The sequence below is a fragment of the Ammospiza caudacuta genome, chromosome 11, assembly GCF_027887145.1.
Source record: "Ammospiza caudacuta isolate bAmmCau1 chromosome 11, bAmmCau1.pri, whole genome shotgun sequence".
NCBI lineage: Eukaryota > Metazoa > Chordata > Aves > Passeriformes > Passerellidae > Ammospiza > Ammospiza caudacuta.
Genome location: NC_080603.1, coordinates 9,242,455 through 9,258,861, shown reverse-complemented (window position 1 = coordinate 9,258,861; position 16,407 = coordinate 9,242,455). Strand labels below are relative to the sequence as shown.

Below are 16,407 nucleotides of genomic sequence, written 5' to 3'. Positions count from 1 at the left end.
CCAATGGGCCAGGCACAGGACTCTGCTCTGGGACCGCTGCCTCCTGTCTTGGATGCATCCAAAACTGGAGACTGGGCTACAAGCTCTGAGCAGCTGTTTCCAAGTTGGATCATTCCCACAGGAACAGCAGGGCACTCTGTATGCAAATACTTCTATGCCCACTCCTGTCAACTTCTCCTTTCGTGCTCCATTCATCTGTGGCGTCTTTCCCTCTTTTCCCTGGCAATTGCTTTCTATTGATTTGCAATCCATTCCAGGAGCTCCACCACCATTGGGCAGTGCCCCATCATCGGGCTTCCATTTGTTTCCATGGGAGAGGGAAGGATGTCCCTGGCAGAGCAGGGGGTTGGTGAGGGAGGGGGAGAACAAAGGACCACGACTCTCCAGCAATGCTGCACAAAGGCTTTAATGAGAAGGAGAAAAAGCAGCGGCACAGAACAGAGACCAAGGAAGACGTGTGGGGGGCCAAGGAGGGCAAGAGATGGGCCCGTCTGCCAAGGAGAACGGGGATGATGCGCCGGCCTCAGCAGATCTGACCGCAGCGGGAGAAAGGCAGACACAGGCCTGAGCCCCCCAGGCCAAGGGAGCCCCCAGAAGAGATGGGAACCCCCGCGGTGCTGAGGGAGCTGCCCACAGCAGCTGACAGAGAGGATCCCACGGCTGTGCTCTGAGGGAAGGAGCTGAGGATGGGGCCCGGCAGGGTCACCACCACCGGCGAAGGCTCGATGTACACCGTGGAGTCAGCGCAGCGGGCATTGCAGGGCTCAGTGCAGCTGCTGGCAAGGGGCGTTGGGCCACAGGGGCCGCAGGGCCGTGGGGGACAGGGTCTGCAGCAAGACATCTCTCGGTGCGGGAGGCAAAGCTGCAACACAGAGCAGGGAGCACCACCCAGCCTCAGCATCACTCTGTCTCTCTGTCCCTCAGCTCTCGCCAGGCACACATTTGATCTCCAACACACACTCTGTGCCTACAGCTCCCACCACCCTCCTGCTGCCCTGCGAGTGGCACGGCACGCGAAGGCTGCCCCACTGCAGCAAGAGGAGGCAGCACAGTGGCTTTAAGGGCCCTGTGGAAAGACTGGTCACAGCCCATCTCCAGAGCAGACATGGCCGTGTCAGACAATGTCCCGGCATGCACTGGCACATTTTGTTACACCAGGGCAGGTGCAAATTCTGCTGGGCACATCCCCCTGAGGCTGAGCCCCATTGATCCCCTTGTGCTGGAACAAAGCCCCCTCTTCCCAGCTGGCCCCAGCCCCCAGCATGGAAAGGCTGACGGCCCTCCAACAGTTCTGTGCCAGGGCCCAGCTGAGGCAGCCCAAGGATCAAGCCGGGCAGCCTCCATGAGAGCAGCTCAGCCCACAGGGAGGGATGGAGCGGGCTCAGGCTTACCTGGTTCCTCGAGGAAAGGGAGGCCAGAGACCAGGATGCAGAGCCTGCAGCAGAGCAGCCTTTTATGCTGGGTCCCAGAGCCCTGTGGGGCCACAAACATTCCTTGTTTGTGAAACATCCAAACTCCTGGGAGTGGCCACTTGCGAGGCCTCGCTGCTGATCAGGTCCCTGCCTCTTTCATCTCAGGCATTTTTCACCAGTTTCACAGCACCCACCTTGGAAATGATTAATGTGTGTCCCAGCTTACCAAGGCCACGTGACTTGGAAGTCCCCAGCCTGTGTATAAGGTGCATTTAAATCTATTTGCGTAGTCTATAAGTTTCTGTCACTTGTTCTAATTGATGGTTAATTGGGCTCCAGTTACAGTTAAATTCAGCCATGAATGGACACCTCAGCTCATCTCTCAGGAGCTTTCAGTGCAGACACTCAGGCTCATCCTGAGAGTCATTTCTTCCATTGGTTATCACAGATATACAGAAGACTGAGGGTCAGTTGAGGCACAAAGTCAACACTGCACAACCCCATAGTGGGGAAGAGACCCAACTGTGCAGGAAGGTGGCAAAGTTCAGGGGCAAGGGAAGTCCATGTTCACCTGAAAGGATGTCCCCTGCAGGCCTGAGTGACAGCCATGGGGAACTTGCTTACAGTCACAGGCTGTGCCACGGCCTGGTTTTGTGATCAAAGTGATGCTGTGTCCTTCCCTGAGACAGACCCACAGCCACACTGACCTGCTTTACTCAGCGTGCTCAACCCAGGGACAGAGACCTGGCTGCTGCCTTTGGGGAAAGGGCTGAGGGCAGGGAGCCCATGGCTGTTGTTTTCTGGCTCTGGGATGGGGTTTCCCATTCCCTGCATTTTACATTTCAAAGGGACACGGGATCAGTCTCCCAGAGCAGCAGAGCAGGTGTCATCGTGATGTGGAAGAGCTGGGAAAATCCCTGAGCTCCAGGCAAACCTGAGTCACCCAGTGTGGACTTCAGTGGACTGGGTGCTGCAGACTCAGGCGCTCAAGGGATAACAGAGCTCACACCCTAAATGTTCTGCTGCCATGAAGGATATTTCCCCACCTTGTATTCTCAGTCATGGATCACCTGGTGCTTGTCTGCAATCTCCTGCATTTGCTGTCTCCCATGGCAGGGTCTTTTGGGGCAGCTCAAGGACTGCAGTGACTGAGCGTACCCCACACCAACCCCAGCAGGTCTGTGTGGACCTCTGGATGTCTTGTGCACCTGTCAACTGCTCTGGGCAGATCACACAGCCCCAGTTGCTCAGCAGGCTCTGGGCCTTGTCCTGCTGACTTCTAAGCACAGACACAGCTTACAAAAGACATCAGTACCCCTGATACACCTCTCCCAATCCTGTCCCTTGTCCTCCCCCAGGGAACTCTGGCATTTCCTTTCTTGCCACTTGTGATTGCTGCCTCTTGCCCTGTGACAGTGCAGCTCTCGGGAGAGTTTGGCTTCATTCTCTCCAGAACTGCCAGGAGGTGGTGGAGGCAGCAGCTCCATGCCCCCCTCCACCCCTGGCTCATCAGTGCAGACAGCCCCAGTGTCCTCTCCTGCTGGTCCTCCCCATCGAGGACCTGGGAGGCTCATCTGTAGGAGCCCTTTCCATCTCCTGGTGGCCTCCTGGGGGTGCAGGGCGTCCCTGGAAGTGCTGCTCAGGAGACAGGCACCTGTCTGACAGTGGCAGTGTTCAGAGGACAATGGGACAAGGCCCACAGCTTCTGGTGGCAGCTGGGAAGTTTGTTGTTCTCAGAGAGGGAGCAAAGAACTTCCAGAGGTCTCTCCCAGTCTCCATGATCCTGGGTTGCCCTGCATCCCCTGGGCTCTTGAGCAGCCACCTAATGGCAATGCCTTGTGGAAACCTGCAGCAGCACATGAATAAATGGATGTACAAGGTGGTCTTGGACTGGTCCTAAAAGGTCTGGAAATGCCCCTGACAAAGGCAAAATACTTCATGGGAAAGAGGCCATGTGCTGTGGTGTCCCTGGAATGCCTGAGTCCAGGGCACTGTGTGCACTCATTTCCGCATCAGCATGATTCAGGTTTGCCTGAAGCTCATGGATTTTCCCAACTCTTCCACAGCACAATGACACCAACAAGCTCTTGGGAGACTGATCCAATATCCCTTTGAAGTGTGATATTGGGTGAATGGGCAAATGATGCCTGGCCCAGGAAAAGGAGCCATGAGCTTTGTGCTCCCGGCCCTCAGCCTCTGCCCCAAAGCTGCCATCCAGATCCTGACCTCAGGGCTGGACACACTGAGCAAAGTGGGTTAATTTGTGTTTGGGGAAAATGGGTCAATTTGTCTTTCAGGGAGAGATGTAGGCATGCCTTTGATCACCTTCCTACGTGTTGAATTCCTTGTTTTCTGGAGGATCACAACTTCCCAAGCTGAGGCCAGAGCTATGATTGTTCAAATGCCAAGGTCAGGGCAATCCCAAACCTGGACACAGCCTAGTAGGCCTTGAGTGGAATGAGAGCAGCCCTGTGGAGGGGGACCTGCAGGTTCTGGTGCTTGAAATACTGAACATGAACCTGCACTGCCAGCGAGCAGCCCAGTGCAAAAATCCAATCTTATTCTGGGCTGCATCCAGAGCAGTGTGGGCAGTAGGTTGAGGGAGGGGATTGTCCTGCTCTACTCGTCTCTCCTGACACCGTACCTGGGGTACTGCCTGCAGCCCTAGGACCCACAGCCTAAGAAACACACGGGCCTGCTGCAGTGGGTCCAGAGGAGCCACAAAGAGCACCAGGCAGCTGGAGCATCAGCCTGTGCGGACAGACTGAGAGGGTTGGGGCTGCAGAGCAAAGACAGGAGAGGGCTTCTAGGAGACATTCAGTTAAGAAAGGAAAGGATACCTGGCTGGGGTGTAGAGGGATGGGTCAAGGGCTACTAGTTAAATCTGAGAGCATAAGTATATTTAGATTAGATATTGGGAAGGAATCTTTTCCCCTAATAGGACTGATCTTCTAGAACAGGTTGTCCAGGGAAATTTATGAAGCCATTTTAGGGGGCTCGTGATAGAATAATTTCAGGTCCATTCAATCCCAAAGAGATTCTCAGAGTCATCACAGGATTTTGGGTTGTACAAAGAGGAAGAACAACACCTGAGATGAAAGAGGCAGGGACCTGATCAGCAGCGAGGCCTCGCAAGTGGCCACTCCCAGGAGTTTGGATGTTTCACAAACAAGGAATGTTTGTGGCCCCACAGGGCTCTGGGACCCAGCATAAAAGGCTGCTCTGCTGCAGGCTCTGCATCCTGGTCTCTGGCCTCCCTTTCCTCGAGGAACCAGGTAAGCCTGAGCCCGCTCCATCCCTCCCTGTGGGCTGAGCTGCTCTCATGGAGGCTGCCCGGCTTGATCCTTGGGCTGCCTCAGCTGGGCCCTGGCACAGAACTGTTGGAGGGCCGTCAGCCTTTCCATGCTGGGGGCTGGGGCCAGCTGGGAAGGGGGGGTTTTGTTCCAGCACAAGGGGATCAATGGGGCTCAGCCTCAGGGGGATGTGCCCAGCAGAATTTGCACCTGCCCTGGTGTAACAAAATGTTCCAGTGCACGCCGGGACATTGTCTGACACGGCCATGTCTGCTCTGGAGATGGACTGTGACCAGTCTTTCCACAGGGCCCTTAAAGCCACTGTGCTGCCTCCTCTTGCTGCAGTGGGGCAGCCTTCGCGTGCCGTGCCACTCGCAGGGCAGCAGGAGGGTGGTGGGAGCTGTAGGCACAGAGTGTGTGTTGGAGACCAAATGTGTGCCTGGCGAGAGCTGAGGGACAGAGAGACAGAGTGATGCTGAGGCTGGGTGGTGCTCCCTGCTCTGTGTTGCAGCTTTGCCTCCCGCACCGAGAGATGTCTTGCTGCAGACCCTGTCCCCCACGGCCCTGCGGCCCCTGTGGCCCAACGCCCCTTGCCAGCAGCTGCACTGAGCCCTGCAATGCCCGCTGCGCTGACTCCACGGTGTACATCGAGCCTTCGCCGGTGGTGGTGACCCTGCCGGGCCCCATCCTCAGCTCCTTCCCTCAGAGCACAGCCGTGGGATCCTCTCTGTCAGCTGCTGTGGGCAGCTCCCTCAGCACCGCGGGGGTTCCCATCTCTTCTGGGGGCTCCCTTGGCCTGGGGGGCTCAGGCCTGTGTCTGCCTTTCTCCCGCTGCGGTCAGATCTGCTGAGGCCGGCGCATCATCCCCGTTCTCCTTGGCAGACGGGCCCATCTCTTGCCCTCCTTGGCCCCCCACACGTCTTCCTTGGTCTCTGTTCTGTGCCGTCGCTTTTGCTCCTTCTCATTAAAGCCTTTGTGCAGCATTGCTGGAGAGTCGTGGTCCTTTGTTGTCCCCCTCCCTCACCTACCCCCTGCTCTGCCAGAGTGAGCACTGGCTGCTGTCCTGAGCTTACCAGCAGCTGCACTAAGAACTCCCAGAAATTACACCAGAGCACCAAACCTCAGTCACTGAGCTTGAGTCTGGACTTGGGGATCACAGCCTTGCAGGGCTAGGTGCCAATTTGTTTCTTGTTAGAATTATTTCAGATATTTTGAGTGACATGTCACTCCTGTCAAAGCTTCTTCACAAAAGCATAGCAAAATCAGTCTTCTCTCTTCCATTAGTGACGTTGGGATGTATCAATGGTGTAAATACAGGATTATGGGCTGGAAAGGAGTAAAACTCTGCTTTTCATGCCTGGATGTCAGCAGTGCGGCTTCAACAGAATTTTTCAGGCATGTTCACTCTGTTACTAACTAAATGGATGTAGCAGAAATGGAATATTAATTTGAAATATTTAATGTTTTATAGGGAGACTGTATATTGAGAATTGTACAGTATGGAAAGTATATGGATACGAAATTAGAAGGATGCAAAATTTTTTAGCAGTTGACCAACAGTCACAGCAAGGACTTAATTTCAAATTCACATTGAGAACATTGATTCCATTATCTATTCTCTCTCACACACCGACACACAGACACAAACACACTGTCACTCACTCTGTATTTAGTTTTGTAAATACACCTATTGAAAATTCCCCTCAAAAATTACCAGTCTAGGAAAATATTTTTCAATCCTGAATGCTACAACATATCTGTTTCACAATTTCAAAGAAAGTGCCGACAAAAAACTGTGGCCAGGATGAAACCCTGATACGAGTAAAGGTCACTCTCTTACAACCCTATGAAGAGTGGCCCAAAATGAGACCATTTGAGCTCTCCTGGCCCGCAGCAGGCTGTCACCAGCAATGGCCCTGAGTGGGACGGCTCTCACAGCCTGTGAACTCTCAGGGTTGCTGTACTTGGAGGATTGCCCAAGAAGGACGAGTCCCAGGCTGATACCCTCACTCCTTGAGGCCTGACCCTTCCCCCTTGGGGAGATGCAAAGGCATCCAAAGTGAGTGTTTCACTGACCCCTGAGGGGAGTTTTTCACAGGTACGTTGATTGTACCGACCCTTCACGCCTGTGTGCATGCACATCTGCATATATTTGCTATAGCAAATCTGGGAGAAATACTGCTTCCTTGGATGTTTAAGTACCTTGGAGATCTAAGTAAGTTAGGCCTATCAGGAAGGTTAAATTCCAGATATAGACTAACCTGAATGTTGCTTAGTGTTTTTTCTGCTAAGTTGCTAAGTATAACTTGAAGTTGTAAGTGAGGTTAAATGCTCTGAAGTGCTTTTCCTCGATCAAATATTATGCCTCTGTCAATCTTTTAGGCTGTATTCCTTTGTATCCTTGTCCTCACTGTCTTTTGTCACACACACACAGAGATACTCATATACATAGATACAGAAACAGATACAACACCCTCTTTTCAATGGTTGTTGGTTGATTTCTGTTTTGATTGGTTGGATTTTGTTTGTTTTTGTTGTTGGTTGTTTTATGTTGTTGTACCTTAAGTGTCCTGTAAGTAGGAGAGTGAATGTTGCCCAGGCAGTTTGTTGTTGATATTTGTTTAATATGCAAAGTGTTTTTTGGTGCTGGCCTTGGGAATGATTTTTCAGGCATGTGCAGCAGTGTTTGTTGAGAGGAGCCTTGTGCAGAAGTGCGTGGGTGTGGGTGTGTTGGCCGAGGGCAGGTGATGAGCAGGGCAGGGCTGGAGCAGGTAGTTGTGGCCGAGTGGTGAAGGCGATGGACTAGAAATCCATTGGGGTTTCCCCGCGCAGGTTCGAATCCTGCCAACTACGGGCACGATCCCCTTTTGGGCTGCGGGCATCTGACCAGGGGCACAGGCAGCACCCACAGGTGGGTGCCATGGACAGCAGCTGCAGCTGCCCCAGGGCTCCTGCACTTGCAGCCCCAACAATGGAAAAGGGAAGGCGATATGCAGATGGCACCTGGAACTGAGCATTTCATCCCCTCCCAGTGGCACCAAGTGTTAAATGCAAGGACTCTCAGCTTGACAAACTGCTTGGCACAAAGTGACCAGAATTCGGAACTTTTGCTTCAGAGTACCCATGAGCAGCATTGAGCTGAAAAGGCAGAATTTGCGGAGCAAAAAGAGGAGAATTGTTTCTGCTGGCAGTTCCAAGCAAAGGCGACCTATGTCTGTCGTTGGCCATAAAAGATCTGAAGTGCCAGGCAGGAGCAGTGGTGCAGCGTGCTGGGAGCACAGGTGTATTTGTGGTGAGGGCTGCAGGTGTGAGGATGTTTGTGGATTTCAGGTGGGCTGATGGATGGCCAGGCTGCAGGCTGTGTGCAGGGTGGGTTGAGCAGGTGCAGGGTCAGGGTGGGTGTGGAAGGGGCAGTGAGTGTGCAAGGCTGTGTGTGGAAAGTGTGTGAGAAGGGCAAGGGCAGGCACTGGAGGAGCGTAGCGCAGGCTGAAGGGAGGTGAATGGTCAGGGTGTGTATTCAGTGGGGTGGGGGAGGCGGATGAGAGAGGAAGGGCAGGAGTGAGGGGCAGCAGTGGCGGGCAGCATGAGGCTGCAGTGGGGGCGATGGCAGGTAGGGCTGAGGAGGAGCAGAGTGGCGCAGCGGGAGCGTGCTGGGCCCATAACCCAGAGGTCGATGGATCGAAACCATCCTCTGCTAAGGTGTTTTTGCACTCAGGCTATCTTGCCCAACAACTTTGACCCTCCTTGGCTCCTGCTTTTAGGGTGGCCCTGGCCATAGCCTTCCTCTTCCTTCTACACGGCCCAACCTCTCCTGGTCCCAAAGAGCGCGGCCCCTTCTCTCTGCAATTGTTCTCCCACAGAGCAGCTCAGCCGCTGCTCCTGCTCCCCTCAGCCAGGATCCTGCCCAGGACTCCGGGCACCTCCCAGCCCAGCAGGCACATGTAGGGGGATAGAATATAAGAAAATAAATGTAGCATAGAAAATAATCTTGCCCCAAAGGAGTTGCGGCTGGGCTAATCATTAAAGATTAAGAGCAGGCCTGATTTTTCCAGGCCACACCTGTAGACAGTAAAAAGAATAGTGATATAAAACAGCACATTACTTAGTTGAGAGAGAACTAGAGTCAGTTAGCTTCTGTGAGAAGAAAGAAGAGTCAGTGCTTAGAAGAAGTTCCTACGAGAAGCATCAAAGAGATATGAAACTCTTGCAATAAAGAGACAACAATATAGAACCTTTGCAACATAATGACAATAGGCACATACTGGCATTGAGCCAGGTTGGCCTTGGCAAAAGCCGGCTGCAGGGGCTGCCCTGGATCCTGCACAGACTCCCAGAGAGTGGTGAGCCTCTGCAGCCAGGTGGGCAGAGAACTTTGTGCTTTTCCACACCTGTGCATCAGGCTGGGGTTGCAATGGGGCTGAGGCACTTTGTTGCCTTGTCCTTCCTTTGTCTCCAGCCATGCTTTGAGCAGGCATTTGGACTTGTGTCCACCTGGGATGCCTTGCAGTCAGGTTCATTGTGAGAGGGAAGAGTTCCAGAGAGGTTCTGTCCTCCGGGCTGTGCAGCATAGGCAGTGAGCAAACTTCTCCCTCACGGGAGCTGGAGGTCAGTCATTGCTCTGCCCTTGGTGTGTCAGCTGTCCTTTGTCCTTGCTGCTCCAGCCCCTTTGCTGGGTTCAGCAGAGGGTCTTTGTTGAGCTTCTGTAGAGATGGGACAAAGTTTCCTCTCCCTAGACCTTAAGGAGCTGGAGTGGCTTGGTCTGGAGAAGAGAAGGAAGGGGGCTTGTGCGGTGTGAGTGTAACTTGGGCAGGTAAGTGTGCCTGAGTGAGAAAGGGCTTGTTGCCATTTGGGAAAGAGAAGATGTTGGGTGCTTTGTAGCGTGGCACTTGTAAGAGAGGCCATGTCAGGCTTGGAGGGAGCTGTGGTGCTGTTGGCGTGGAGGTTGGTGTGATGTGAGAGTGTGTGTGGGGCGTGCAGGAAGGCTGCAGTTGGTGTGAGATGTGCAGAGCAGTGGAGAGGCAGGCAGCCTTGTCTGGGGCCATAAGGCTGAGGCAGGCTGAGCACAGGGGCGCCAGGTGAGCTGGGCAGGAGGTCCTATGGTGTAATGGTGAGCACTCTGGACTCTGAATCCAGTGATCTGAGTTCAAATCTCAGTGGGGCCTGAGCCTTTTGGTTGCCTCAGCATGCTTGCCCTCAGCATGCGAACACTCTCACCCCTCACCTCTGCTGCTGCTGCACTTCTGCACTCTTCTCTCATCCATCACACAGCACCTGAGCTGCACAACACCCACTCCCAATGGGCCAGGCACAGGACTCTGCACTGGGACCACTGCCTCCTGTCTTGGATGCATCCAAAACTGGAAACTGGGATTCACGCTGTGGACTGCTGTTTCCAGTTTGGACCATTCTCACAGGAACAGCAGGGCACTCTGTCTGCCATTACTTCTATGACCACCCCTGTCCACAGCTCTTTTTTTCTCCTTTCCTCTGCTGCTCCTTTTCCTCTTTTCCCTGGCAATTGCTTTCTATTGCTTTGCAATCCATTCCATGAGCTCCACCAGCATTGGGCAGTGCCCCATCATTGGGCTTCCATTTGTTTCCATGGGAGAGGGAAGGATGCCCCTGGCAGAGCAGGGGGTAGGTGAGGGAGGGGGACAACAAAGGACCACAACTCTCCAGCAATGCTGCACAAAGGCTTTAATGAGAAGGAGCAAAAGCGGCGACACAGAACAGAGACCAAGGAAGACGTGTGGGGGGCCAAGGAGGGCAAGAGATGGGCCCGTCTGCCAAGGAGAACGGGGATGATGCGCCGGCCTCAGCAGATCTGACCGCAGCGGGAGAAAGGCAGACACAGGCCTGAGCCCCCCAGGCCAAGGGAGCCCCCAGAAGAGATGGGAACCCCCGCGGTGCTGAGGGAGCTGCCCACAGCAGCTGACAGAGAGGATCCCACGGCTGTGCTCTGAGGGAAGGAGCTGAGGATGGGGCCCGGCAGGGTCACCACCACCGGCGAAGGCTCGATGTACACCATGGAGTCAGCGCAGCGGACATTGCAGGGCTCAGTGCAGCTGCTGGCAAGGGGCGTTGGGCCACAGGGGCCGCAGGGCCGTGGGGGACAGGGTCTGCAGCAAGACATCTCTCGGTGCGGGAGGCAAAGCTGCAACACAGAGCAGGGAGCACCACCCAGCCTCAGCATCACTCTGTCTCTCTGTCCCTCAGCTCTCGCCAGGCACACATTTGGTCTCCAACACACACTCTGTGCCTACAGCTCCCACCACCCTCCTGCTGCCCTGCGAGTGGCACGGCACGCGAAGGCTGCCCCACTGCAGCAAGAGGAGGCAGCACAGTGGCTTTAAGGGCCCTGTGGAAAGACTGGTCACAGCCCATCTCCAGAGCAGACATGGCCGTGTCAGACAATGTCCGGCGTGCACTGGCACATTTTGTTACACCAGGGCAGGTGCAAATTCTGCTGGGCACATCCGCCTGAGGCTGAGCCCCATTGATCCCCTTGTGCTGGAACAAAGCCCCCTCTTCCCAGCTGGCCCCAGCCCCCAGCATGGAAAGGCTGACGGCCCTCCAACAGTTCTGTGCCAGGGCCCAGCTGAGGCAGCCCAAGGATCAAGCCGGGCAGCCTCCATGAGAGCAGCTCAGCCCACAGGGAGGGATGGAGCGGGCTCAGGCTTACCTGGTTCCTCGAGGAAAGGGAGGCCAGAGACCAGGATGCAGAGCCTGCAGCAGAGCAGCCTTTTATGCTGGGTCCCAGAGCCCTGTGGGGCCACAAACATTCCTTGTTTGTGAAACATCCAAACTTCTGGGAGTGGCCACGTGCGAGGCCTCGCTGCTGATCAGGTCCCTGCCTCTTTCATCTCAGGCATTTCTCACACGTTTCACACCACCTGACTTGGAAATGATTAATGTGTGTCCCAGCTTCCTAAGGAATTTCATTTGGAGGCCCCAAGCCAATGTATGAGGTGAATTGAAACGTATTTTTTTAGTGTCTATAAGTTCTGCCACTTCTTGACAGTTAACCATCTTCTTGATGGTTAATTGGGCTCCAGTTACAGTTAAATTCAGCCATGAATGGACACCTCAACTCATCTCTCAGGAGCTTTCAGTGCAGACACTCAGGTTCATCCTGAGAGTCATTTCTTTCATGGGTTATCACAGATATACAGAAGACTGAGGGTCAGTTGAGGCACAAAGTCAACACTGCACAACCCCATAGTGGGGAAGAGACCCAACTGTGCAGGAAGGTGGCAAAGTTCAGGGGCAAGGGAAGTCCATGTTCACCTGAAAGGATGTCCCCTGCAGGCCTGAGTGACAGCCATGGGGAACTTGCTTACAGTCACAGGCTGTGCCACGGCCTGGTTTTGTGATCAAAGAGATGCTGTGTCCTTCCCTGAGACAGACCCACAGCCACACTGACCTGCTTTACTCAGCGTGCTCAACCCAGGGACAGAGACCTGGCTGCTGCCTTTGGGGAAAGGGCTGAGGGCAGGGAGCCCGTGGCTGTTGTTTTCTGGCTCTGGGATGGGGTTTCCCATTCCCTGCATTTTACATTTCAAAGGGACACGGGATCAGTCTCCCAGAGCAGCAGAGCAGGTGTCATCATGATGTGGAAGAGCTGGGAAAATCCCTGAGCTCCAGGCAAACCTGAGTCACCCAGTGTGGACTTCAGTGGACTGGGTGCTGCAGACTCAGGCGCTCAAGGGATAACAGAGCTCACACCCTAAATGTTCTGCTGCCATGAAGGATATTTCCCCACCTTGTATTCTCAGTCATGGATCACCTGGTGCTTGTCTGCAATCTCCTGCATTTGCTGTCTCCCCTGGCAGGGTCTTTTGGGGCAGCTCAAGGACTGTAATGACTAAGAGTGCCCCACACCAAACCCAGCAGGTCTGTGTGGACCTCTGGATGTCTTGTGCACCTGTCAACTGCTCTGGGCAGATCACACAGCCCCAGTTGCTCAGCAGGCTCTGGGCCTTGTCCTGCTGACTTCTAAGCACAGACACAGCTTACAAAAGACATCAGTACACCTGATACACCTCTCCCAATCCTGTCCCTTGTCCTCCCCCAGGGAACTCTGGCATTTCCTTTCTTGCCACTTGTGATTGCTGCCTCTTGCCCTGTGACAGTGCAGCTCTCGGGAGAGTTTGGCTTCATTCTCTCCAGAACTGCCAGGAGGTGGTGGAGGCAGCAGCTCCATGCCCCCCTCCACCCCTGGCTCATCAGTGCAGACAGCCCCAGTGTCCTCTCCTGCTGGTCCTCCCCATCGAGGACCTGGGAGGCTCATCTGTAGGAGCCCTTTCCATCTCCTGGTGGCCTCCTGGGGGTGCAGGGCATCCCTGGAAGTGCTGCTCAGGAGACAGGCACCTGTCTGACAGTGGCAGTGTTCAGAGGACAATGGGACAAGGCCCACAGCTTCTGGTGGCAGCTGGGAAGTTTGTTGTTCTCAGAGAGGGAGCAGAGAACTTCCAGAGGTCTCTCCCAACCTCCATTATCCTCGGTGTCCCTGTTTCCCTTACAGCAGCCACCTAATGGCAATACCTTGTGGAAAGCTGCAGCAGCAGCACATGAATAAATGGATGTACAAGTTGATGTTGGACTGGTCCTAAAAGGTCTGGAAATGCCCCTGACAAAGGCAAAATACTTCATGGGAAAGAGGCCATGTGCTGTGGTATCCCTGGAATGCCTGAGTCCAGGGCACTGCGTGCTCTCATTTCCACATCAGCATGATTCAGGTTTGCCTGAAGCTCATGGATTTTCCCAACTCTTCCACAGCACAATGACACCAACAAGCTCTTGGGATACTGATCCAATATCCCTTTGAAGTGTGATATTGGGTGAATGGGCAAATGATGCCTGGCCCAGGAAAAGGAGCCATGAGCTTTGTGCTCCCGGCCCTCAGCCTCTGCCCCAAAGCTGCCATCCAGATCCTGACCTCAGGGCTGGACACACTGAGCAAAGTGGGTTAATTTGTGTTTGGGGAAAATGGGTCAATTTGTCTTTCAGGGAGAGATGTAGGCATGCCTTTGATCACCTTCCTACGTGTTGAATTCCTTGTTTTCTGGAGGATCACAACTTCCCAAGCTGAGGCCAGAGCTATGATTGTTCAAATGCCAAGGTCAGGGCAATCCCAAACCTGGACACAGCCTAGTAGGCCTTGAGTGGAATGAGAGCAGCCCTGTGGAGGGGGACCTGCAGGTTCTGGTGCTTGAAATACTGAACATGAACCTGCACTGCCAGCGAGCAGCCCAGTGCAAAAATCCAATCTTATTCTGGGCTGCATCCAGAGCAGTGTGGGCAGTAGGTTGAGGGAGGGGATTGTCCTGCTCTACTCGTCTCTCCTGACACCGTACCTGGGGTACTGCCTGCAGCCCTAGGACCCACAGCCTAAGAAACACACGGGCCTGCTGCAGTGGGTCCAGAGGAGCCACAAAGAGCACCAGGCAGCTGGAGCATCAGCCTGTGCGGACAGACTGAGAGGGTTGGGGCTGCAGAGCAAAGACAGGAGAGGGCTTCTAGGAGACATTCAGTTAAGAAAGGAAAGGATACCTGGCTGGGGTGTGTAGGTATGGGTCAAGTGCTACCAGTAAAACACTCAAAGCATGTGTATTTTGATTATATATTGGTAGGGAATCTTTTTTTTAGGGAGGACTAATACAGTGGAAATAGGTTGTCCAGAGATATTTTAAAAGCCATTTTAGGAGACTCAAGCTAGATGATTTTAAGGTCCATTCAATCCCAAAGAGATTCTCAGAGTCATCACAGGATTTTGGGTTGAAAACAAAGAGGAAGAAAAACACCTGAGATGAAAAAGGCAGGGACCTGATTAGCTTCGAGGCCTCGCAAGTGGCCACTCCCAGGAGTTTGGATGTTTCACAAACAAGGAATGTTTGTGGCCCCACAGGGCTCTGGGACCCAGCATAAAAGGCTGCTCTGCTGCAGGCTCTGCATCCTGGTCTCTGGCCTCCCTTTCCTCGAGGAACCAGGTAAGCCTGAGCCCGCTCCATCCCTCCCTGTGGGCTGAGCTGCTCTCATGGAGGCTGCCCGGCTTGATCCTTGGGCTGCCTCAGCTGGGCCCTGGCACAGAACTGTTGGAGGGCCGTCAGCCTTTCCATGCTGGGGGCTGGGGCCAGCTGGGAAGAGGGGGCTTTGTTCCAGCACAAGGGGATCAATGGGGCTCAGCCTCAGGGGGATGTGCCCAGCAGAATTTGCACCTGCCCTGGTGTAACAAAATGTGCCAGTGCACGCCGGGACATTGTCTGACACGGCCATGTCTGCTCTGGAGATGGGCTGTGACCAGTCTTTCCACAGGGCCCTTAAAGCCACTGTGCTGCCTCCTCTTGCTGCAGTGGGGCAGCCTTCGCGTGCCGTGCCACTCGCAGGGCAGCAGGAGGGTGGTGGGAGCTGTAGGCACAGAGTGTGTGTTGGAGACCAAATGTGTGCCTGGCGAGAGCTGAGGGACAGAGAGACAGAGTGATGCTGAGGCTGGGTGGTGCTCCCTGCTCTGTGTTGCAGCTTTGCCTCCCGCACCGAGAGATGTCTTGCTGCAGACCCTGTCCCCCACGGCCCTGCGGCCCCTGTGGCCCAACGCCCCTTGCCAGCAGCTGCACTGAGCCCTGCAATGCCCGCTGCGCTGACTCCACGGTGTACATCGAGCCTTCGCCGGTGGTGGTGACCCTGCCGGGCCCCATCCTCAGCTCCTTCCCTCAGAGCACAGCCGTGGGATCCTCTCTGTCAGCTGCTGTGGGCAGCTCCCTCAGCACCGCGGGGGTTCCCATCTCTTCTGGGGGCTCCCTTGGCCTGGGGGGCTCAGGCCTGTGTCTGCCTTTCTCCCGCTGCGGTCAGATCTGCTGAGGCCGGCGCATCATCCCCGTTCTCCTTGGCAGACGGGCCCATCTCTTGCCCTCCCTGGTCCCCCACACGTCTTCCTTGGTCTCTGTTCTGTGCCGCTGCTTTTGCTCCTTCTCATTAAAGCCTTTGTGCAGCATTGCTGGAGAGTCGTGGTCCTTTGTTGTCCCCCTCCCTCACCTACCCCCTGCTCTGCCAGAGTGAGCACTGGCTGCTGTCCTGAGCTTACCAGCAGCTGCACTAAGAACTCCCAGAAATTACACCAGAGCACCAAACCTCAGTCACTGAGCTTGAGTCTGGACTTGGGGATCACAGCCTTGCAGGGCTAGGTGCCAATTTGTTTCTTGTGAGAATTATTTCAGATATTTTGAGTGACATGTCACTCCTGTCAAAGCTTCTTCACAAAAGCATAGCAAAATCAGTCTTCTCTCTTCCATTAGTGACGTTGGGATGTATCAATGGTGTAAATACAGGATTATGGGCTGGAAAGGAGTAAAACTCTGCTTTTCATGCCTGGATGTCAGCAGTGCGGCTTCAACAGAATTTTTCAGGCATGTTCACTCTGTTACTAACTAAATGGATGTAGCAGAAATGGAATATTAATTTGAAATATTTAATGTTTTATAGGGAGACTGTATATTGAGAATTGTACAGTATGGAAAGTATATGGATACGAAATTAGAAGGATGCAAAATTTTTTAGCAGTTGACCAACAGTCACAGCAAGGACTTAATTTCAAATTCACATTGAGAACATTGATTCCATTATCTATTCTCTCTCACACACCGACACACAGACACAAACACACTGTCACTCACTCTGTATTTAGGTTTTTAAATACACCTATTGAA

At 54.0% G+C, this 16,407-nt stretch overlaps 3 non-coding genes across 3 annotated transcripts; all 3 read left to right on the top strand.

Annotated features, from left to right (window-relative positions):
- The first annotated feature begins 7,476 nt into the window (after positions 1 to 7,476).
- TRNAS-AGA (transfer RNA serine (anticodon AGA)) lies at positions 7,477 to 7,558 on the top strand. Its single transcript has one exon. It is a non-coding gene; the product is annotated as a tRNA-Ser (tRNA).
- A 772-nt stretch (positions 7,559 to 8,330) lies between these two features.
- Positions 8,331 to 8,402, top strand: TRNAM-CAU (transfer RNA methionine (anticodon CAU)). The gene has a single exon. It is a non-coding gene; the product is annotated as a tRNA-Met (tRNA).
- Positions 8,403 to 9,795: 1,393 nt separating this feature from the next.
- On the top strand, positions 9,796 to 9,867 carry TRNAQ-CUG (transfer RNA glutamine (anticodon CUG)). The gene has a single exon. It is a non-coding gene; the product is annotated as a tRNA-Gln (tRNA).
- Positions 9,868 to 16,407: the final 6,540 nt, after the last annotated feature.